Consider the following 7,178-nt stretch of genomic DNA (forward strand, 5'->3'; position numbering starts at 1 on the left):
CCCGGACCCTCAGCCCGGAAGGTGCTTCTCCTCTGAGTGCGCCAGGCCCAGCACGTGTCATGGCTGCCTATGCAAAGAGGAGACGTTTTCTGGATATTTCCTCTGGCACCAACAAGGATACTGATGAGGTGGAGCCCGTTTACTGAGTATCGCTGCGTCCCAGGCCCTGGGCCACACAGACACCCGTTCACACGTCATCATCCCCCTGTTGATAGACGTATAATAGTCATTGCTAACAGAGGAACAGCAGGTGGCGTATGGCTAAGGTGCTGAACTCCCACGTGGCCACCTGTGGTTGGAGTCCTGGACCCCATGGCTTGAAAATCACACCAGGCGAATGTGTGTGTGCCCCAAAGCTCAAGAGAATGAAGGAGAGGAGATTGTGGTGTGGCCATCCCCCTGGGGGGTGATTTCTCACTTTCGCTTTCTGTGTCTCTTTCCAGTGAATACACGGGTCCTATGGCAAAGACAATGTAATTGTTAACACTATTGCATACTCCCCTTGGGCCAGGAGCCAAGAGCCAGTAGCTAGGGGCTGGGCCAAGAAAAAGCCATAGAGGATTTCATTTCATGAATAGCTTCTACGTTATTATGAATTACTGTTCCCACTTGATGCATGGCGGAAATGGGGCTCAGAGAGGTCATGTAAATTGTCCAAGATCACACCAAGGCATCAGGCATGGTGGCCCGCGCAGCCTGGCCACTCTCCTACAGACCCAGTTCTTAGCCGCCACTCTGACGCCCCGCCTTCAGGATGTTCTGCTCCGGCATATGTGTGGCTGTTTGCTTTTCCCCCCGCGACAGGTTTTAGCCCTTTGCACCAACGTCTGCTTCTCGCTCTGGCTTTGGGGAGCCTGACGTTCACAGATGCCAGCTCCGGGCTCTGCTGGCTGGAGACAGACATGCCAGCCCGGTTCGCTGCCTTCCGAACCGAGTCATGGTAGTCATCTGTGACAATGCTCTGTTCCTCGGCTCAGCTCGGCTCTCTGCTCTGATCCACAATTTGGGGTTGTAATCTGAAGACTTGTCCACGACGACTAGAAACAGGGTACCAGACCAACTTTCCAGACCAACTTTCAGGGAGAAAGGCGAATGACACAGAGGTGGATGAGGAGGACCGAACTTGGGGAAAACTCAGGAGGCAAAGACCCCGAGGTCCCAGTGTACCACCAACTGAGCAGCTGCTCTTTTAGGGACTTTTCTTTCTTTTTTCTTTTTTTAAACTTGTCAGGCAGCTGCCACCAGGTCAGGCCTCTTTTTAATTTGCCAGAGGGCATGTGCACTCATCAGGGAAAGACACCTTCCTTGGGGCATGGATACACTGTTATGACATGGAGAGAGGAGGGGAGAAACGGTTGCCCACCACGCCCGCTGGTCATGGCACACTGCAGCCCTTTCCCGTGTCTCCATCCTGTTGGTATTTTGGGCGCACACACGTGTCCTGCGTGTTTTCCAATCTGCCAGGTCCAAGACTAGAACTGAATAGTTGGATATGTGGGACTCGGCTCCCTTATCTCCTGGGCCCCAGGCCTACCCTAACTGCTGTGTTAGATAGCGACTCAGCAATGGAATGTGATAGCAGGCTTCTTAAGGTAAGAACCACAAAATAGCAGCACGTCTCAAGTGCCGAATGGGCTGAGAACACTGCTTCCTCCTATTTTTGTTTTCTTGAGTTTCTGCTATAGGGCTTGTGCTTGCCTGAGAGAGAGAGAGAGAGAGAAAGAAAAAACACTCCCTGGGGAGTACGGTCACACTGAAACCCCTCCTCCTCTGGTCTCCTTTCAGGATTTTGGGCACGCATGCACACACACCTGGCGTGATTTTCAAGCCACGAGTTTAAGGACTCGAACCACGCAGCTGGCCATGTGGGATCCAGTGCCCTAAACTCCGCATCACCTGTTGACCCCTAAACTTCTTTTCACATGAGTTAAACACGTGTAACTGCATTCTAGCCACTGCGACTTTGGTTCTCCGTCATTTGTAGCCAGGTGCAATTCTTAGCTGATACCGAAGGTTTTGGGGCACAGTTGGCGTGTCACTTCCTAGCTCTAGTCATGAATACGGAACTCTTTGACATGGATGGAGCAGGTGACCCCGAGGGGCCCACACGGAGAGCAGAGCCTGCTCATTGTGGGACTGGTGGCCTTGGGTGGCAGGGTCCTGTCTGCAGGAGTGGACATGCCTGCTGGTTTCACTCCTTAGGAATGGGGGAGGAGAATAAAGGCCTCTAGTGAAAAAGTGCCCGGGGAGGGGAAGGGGGGACTAGGATGGTGGAGAGCGCGCCACAGGGAGAGGGCGTGGGGCTGGAGGCCTGCAGGGCTGTTTCCGTGAGAGGAATGAGCCTCTGGTCTCAGGATCCCTTCCAGGCCTGGGTGACGAGGACAGCGCATCCGTGGGGAGGGCACGAAGCCTGTGCTTGGCCCCAACCCCAGTCTGACCCTGACTCTCCGGGACTGGCAGCCTGAGTGGTAGGGGTGGGCAGTCCCGATGGTGAGTGGGGCTGCTTCCCTGGAGGGCGGATCAGCAAAGGCAGGGGTAAAAAGACGAGGACAGGTGGAAGACAAGTGTGGGCTTGTCCCTGAGCATGTGAGACACACCAGAGGGCTCGCTGGAACATCTGGGATCCCTAGGGGGTCGGGTACAGAGGTGGGCTGGGGCTCTGTGGTGTGCAGCTGGGTGCTGAGACCTCAGCAATTTAGCAGAGACCTCATTTGTTCCTCCATGAGAGAGCGGGACCTGCAGGCTACACAGGGAGTTGGAATCCGATGAACTTAATTAACATCGTAAATCCTGCCGCACTGCCAGTGCTGTGGCCTTCTTAACACCTGGGGGAGACTCACCCCTTGGGAAGCTGCTTTCAGCAACTGCGCCCCAGACATCCTTGAAGCTCACGGTCCTCTCTGCTGTCTTGTGGCTCACACCACGTTCCCTCAGTCTGGTCCATGCTCGCTTATTGAATCAGCAATTCCACCCAATGGATTTAAAGACAGATGCAACCTGACATTTTCCTTCCTTCCTCCCTTCCTCCCTCTCTCTCTCTCTCTCTCTCTCTCTCTCTTTCTTTCTTTCTTTCTTTCTTTCTTTCTGCTGGCCCCCCAAATAAATAGTTCTTAGAAAAAAAAAAAGAAGAGGTGGAGCCTGTGGAAATGATTAAAATTGGATATTGGACAATGTTACCAGGGTGGGCCCCACCTGAATACTGTGGATTTTATAAATAGAGGGAATGAGGGGGCCAGTAGGTGCTATAGTAGTTGAGGACTCCCACATGGCCGATCACAGTTCGAGCCCCAGACCTGGAGGCTTGAAACCCATGTTGGACGAATGTCCTGTGTGCCCACAATCTCGAGTGGGGAATGGGGGAGAAGGAATTATGGCATGGTCCTGGGCGGTGATTTCTCACTTTCTGTCTCTCTGTCTCTGTCTGGTGAGTGCATATGCTCTATAGCAAAAATCTCTCAGCAAAAACAAAACAAAACAGCAGAGAGAGAGAGAGAGAGAGGAAATGAGACAGATGGAGGAGACACAGTCTGCTCCGCTCAAGCATTCGCCCTCGGCCATACTCACCCGTCAGAAGATGGTCACCTGGGCCAGCCATGTGGTTAAGGGAGCCTGATCCCACATGACCAACCACAGTTCAAATCCTAGTCCTGGTGGCTTGAAAACCATGCAAGGCACATGTGTGTGTGTGTCCAAGATCCTGAGAAGATAGAGAAATAGAGGAGAAAGGGTGTGGCATGACCATGTCCCACTGGGGGGTGCTTTCTTCCCCCACCCCCCTGTCCGCTCCCCTCTGGTGAGGACATGCATCCTCTGACAATTAAAAAAAAAAGAAAAAGAAAGAAGATCCTTACCGGATGTGGTCCCTAGGGCTCAGACCTCCAAACCATGAACCATACGCTGAGTAAATGTCTACCCTTATGTTAGCCAGACTCAAGTAACTCTGCTATTAGCAACAGAATGCAAGTATGAGCTGACTGAGGCCGGCCCAGTTCCAGTGCCTTTGATCGATGATCTCACTTTTTTTAAAGAATTATTTTTAAAAATTTAACTTTATTTTATTTATTTAAATTTGACCATAGAAGGACAGAGAAAGAGAAAGAGAGAGAGAGAGAGAGAGAGAGAAAGGAAGCTGCCAGTCAGGGACTCGAGCCTCAGTCAGCCACGTGGGAGTCCAGCACCCTTAACCACCGTGCCACCTGCCAACCCTCCATGATCTCATTTAACATGTACAGCTGACTGAGCATCTGTCCCTCCCACTTAGGTTTCCTACCAAGGCCTGATCTTGCTGTAGGGAGCCACTCTGTCCCCAGGTGCTCTGGGTTGCACCTTGGCCAAGTCTCTGGACTACATAGACCGCTGGGGCAGGGCTCCCCCATTTCTGCTGACTCTGGGCAAGGACGTACATAGACCCAGAGGCAGGTGGCAGCTGGCCTGTGCCCACAGGGGACTGTACCTCACGGTCTAGGTGAGGCTGTGGATGACAGAGGAGAGACAATACAATTGGAGTCCTGGTGACACAGCTGAGCTGCTGGGTTTAACCAAGCCTGAAACCCACCCTCGGACTGGGCTTACTGCTATCCAGGCAGCACCTCCCTTCTCGTTTTCTGCCCTTGCATCATCCAGGGTCCCAGTACTGGCAGCACAGCCCCCACGTGCGGTCGGCAGCGGCCTGAAGGGGAGCTGATTTCACAGTTGTGCTCCTTCCTCTGTTCTTCAGGCATGACGTGCCAGTCACGGGAAGGTGTCGGGACTAAGGGCACAGAGCCACATGAGTAACGTGTCAATGAACAACGGTTCGTCCCACTGAGCCGTGTGCAGTTGGCGGAGTGGGCTGTGGGGTGGAGCTTGGGTGTGGCCAGCACAGAGGCCAGAGCTCCAGCTGCCAGGCCCTGTGGGGACCGTGCTCCTGCCAGCATGCCCTGTCATCCTTCAGGTGCAATGACAAGTCAGGGAAAGGGTGGGACTTCTGAGGGGCTGTGGCTCTGTACTCACCAACCTCCGGTGGGTGCCACTGAGGGCTTCCTTGTGGCCTGCAGGGGGCAGGGCATGGGTGGGAGGATGGACGTGGCCCTGGGGAGGGAGAGTGTCCGGGTAGCTGCAGAGCCTGGGCTCTGTGCCATGGTGGCCTTGCTGAGATGCCAAAGGGCCGGGCCCCCAGGGAGGAGGCCGCAGCTAGGCCACTTCACACTCCATGTCTCCTCTTGCTTAGCAGGTCCAGAAGTCCCACGCCGCCCTCACCCCTGGAGGGAGGCATGCGCTGTGGGGAGAGCCCCAGCATGGGGAGGAGGAAAGCCTGCTTCCCACTGCCCTAGGAGATGGTGAGAGTGTACTTCAGAGGTGGGATGTGAACTTCTCAGCGGGAAAGCGGCAGGGAGCTGCCGTGTGCCAGCATTTTGCAAACTTGGAGCTCCAGGAGAGTGCGAGCCAGTAACCGGGGCTCAGAGGAAAGATCTGTGCTTTGCTGCATCTTGGGAAGCCACAAAGCCTCTTCCTGCATTAAAGCTCTGAGGAGTCCTGCATGCGACACCTGCTTTACTCGGGGACAGTCAGGAACACCTGGCAGCTCCCTGAGCTCCCCCGAGTGTAGTTCGGGAAAACTTTGTCCTGAGTATGGCCCACTCTGAGCCTGAACATTCTCCTGGGACCAGGCCAGGCTTGTTAGGGAGGTGATTCACGAGCTGGAGGGCCGATTCATTCATTTGCAAGGAAGCTGTCTTTGCTGGCCTAATTGACGGTGGCAATGTGCCCAAGGCAGTCCATGCTGGTGGGTGGGATCTGGAGGACAGCAATGACCCGGAAGTCAATGGAGGAAGACGGAGGAGGAGGAGAAGGGCACGGGGAGCGGGCATTCCTCCTTATTGCGTCACCTGGGAACCTCACGAAGACCTGCTGGCAAAGAGCAGTGAGAGCACCTACTAAGCGCTAAGGCCCTCTGAGGGGTCATCTTCTCTATGCCTCAAAGGAACTCTCTGCTTGGGTCTCATAGGAGCTCCACTTACAGCCGAGAAGACTGAGAACCAAGAAGTTCCCCTCTTGGAGCACAGGTCAGGGCCGGGGCTTCAGACAAGGTCTCTGGATGCCAGAGCCAGTGCACACCATCATCCGGGTGTCCAAGTCCCTGCCAATCCCCTTTACTCCCTCCCCACAAAACTGGTAGCTCAGTCTGTGCTTTTATTTATTTATTTAAATTTATTTCTTCCATGAGCAAAGGAGAGAGAGAAAGAGAGAGTGAGAGAGAGACATCACCCTCATCAGGATCCTTCCACGATCTTGGTCATCCTTGGTCTCGGCCAGCCCTGGATCATGGGGACACATGTGCCTGTTGTACTGGGGGAAGTCTCTGAATTTGAACCAGGAACCTTCCCAAGTGGGATTGCCTTGAAGAGGGTTGCAATTTTAAAGGTGCCGCACTGTCTACTCCCTCCCTTCTAAGTTTATTTTATTTGTCATGGTGGGTAAGGAGAGAGAGAGAGAGAGACAGTGTCCTCTGTAATGACAGCCACACTGTGAGCTCCCCCAGGCTCCCAGCAGGCCAGGATCACAAGCGTGTGTGGGTCTACCTGGTGTGCTCAGGTAGGTCTGGGATTCGAACCCGGGCCTCCCACATGACTCCAGTACTGCTCAGTGGTGCTCCACTGCCTTGCCACTGTGGCTGAGCCCCAACTCTTGAGTCTCACTATAAGTAGGGCCTTTGGGTCACTCCACCACTGCCCCAAATTCTGTTTCCAAAGAGATAGGCATTCATTCAGCAATAGGAACTTCTCTTTTCTCTCTTTTTAATGTTTTTACCATCAGGCATGTGAGTTCACCAAAGAGAGAAACGATGAGAGGGAAAGTAAGAAAGCACCCCCAGGAGGATGGCCAAGCCACAATCCCTTCTCCTCCATTCTCCTCCTGGGATTTTGACCACACATGCCCACGCACCAGGAGTGATTTTCAAGCTGCTGGTCCAGGACCCAAACTGTGGTCGACCATATGAGAGTCCAGCACCATAATCACTACCATCTGCTGGCCCTAGACACTTTTCTTACATGTAAGGCTCAAGCTGGGTTCTAGGAGGAGAAGTAGATGGAGCCTGGTCTCTACCCTAAGGGGGCTCCTGGTCTGGTGGGGAGACAAAGATGTTAACTGACAAGGCAGTAGAGGAACTGATTCCTGGAAGTACGGGTGCTTAACAG

This window comes from Tupaia chinensis, unplaced genomic scaffold, assembly GCF_000334495.1.
Source record: "Tupaia chinensis unplaced genomic scaffold, TupChi_1.0 Scaffold000273_1, whole genome shotgun sequence".
NCBI lineage: Eukaryota > Metazoa > Chordata > Mammalia > Scandentia > Tupaiidae > Tupaia > Tupaia belangeri.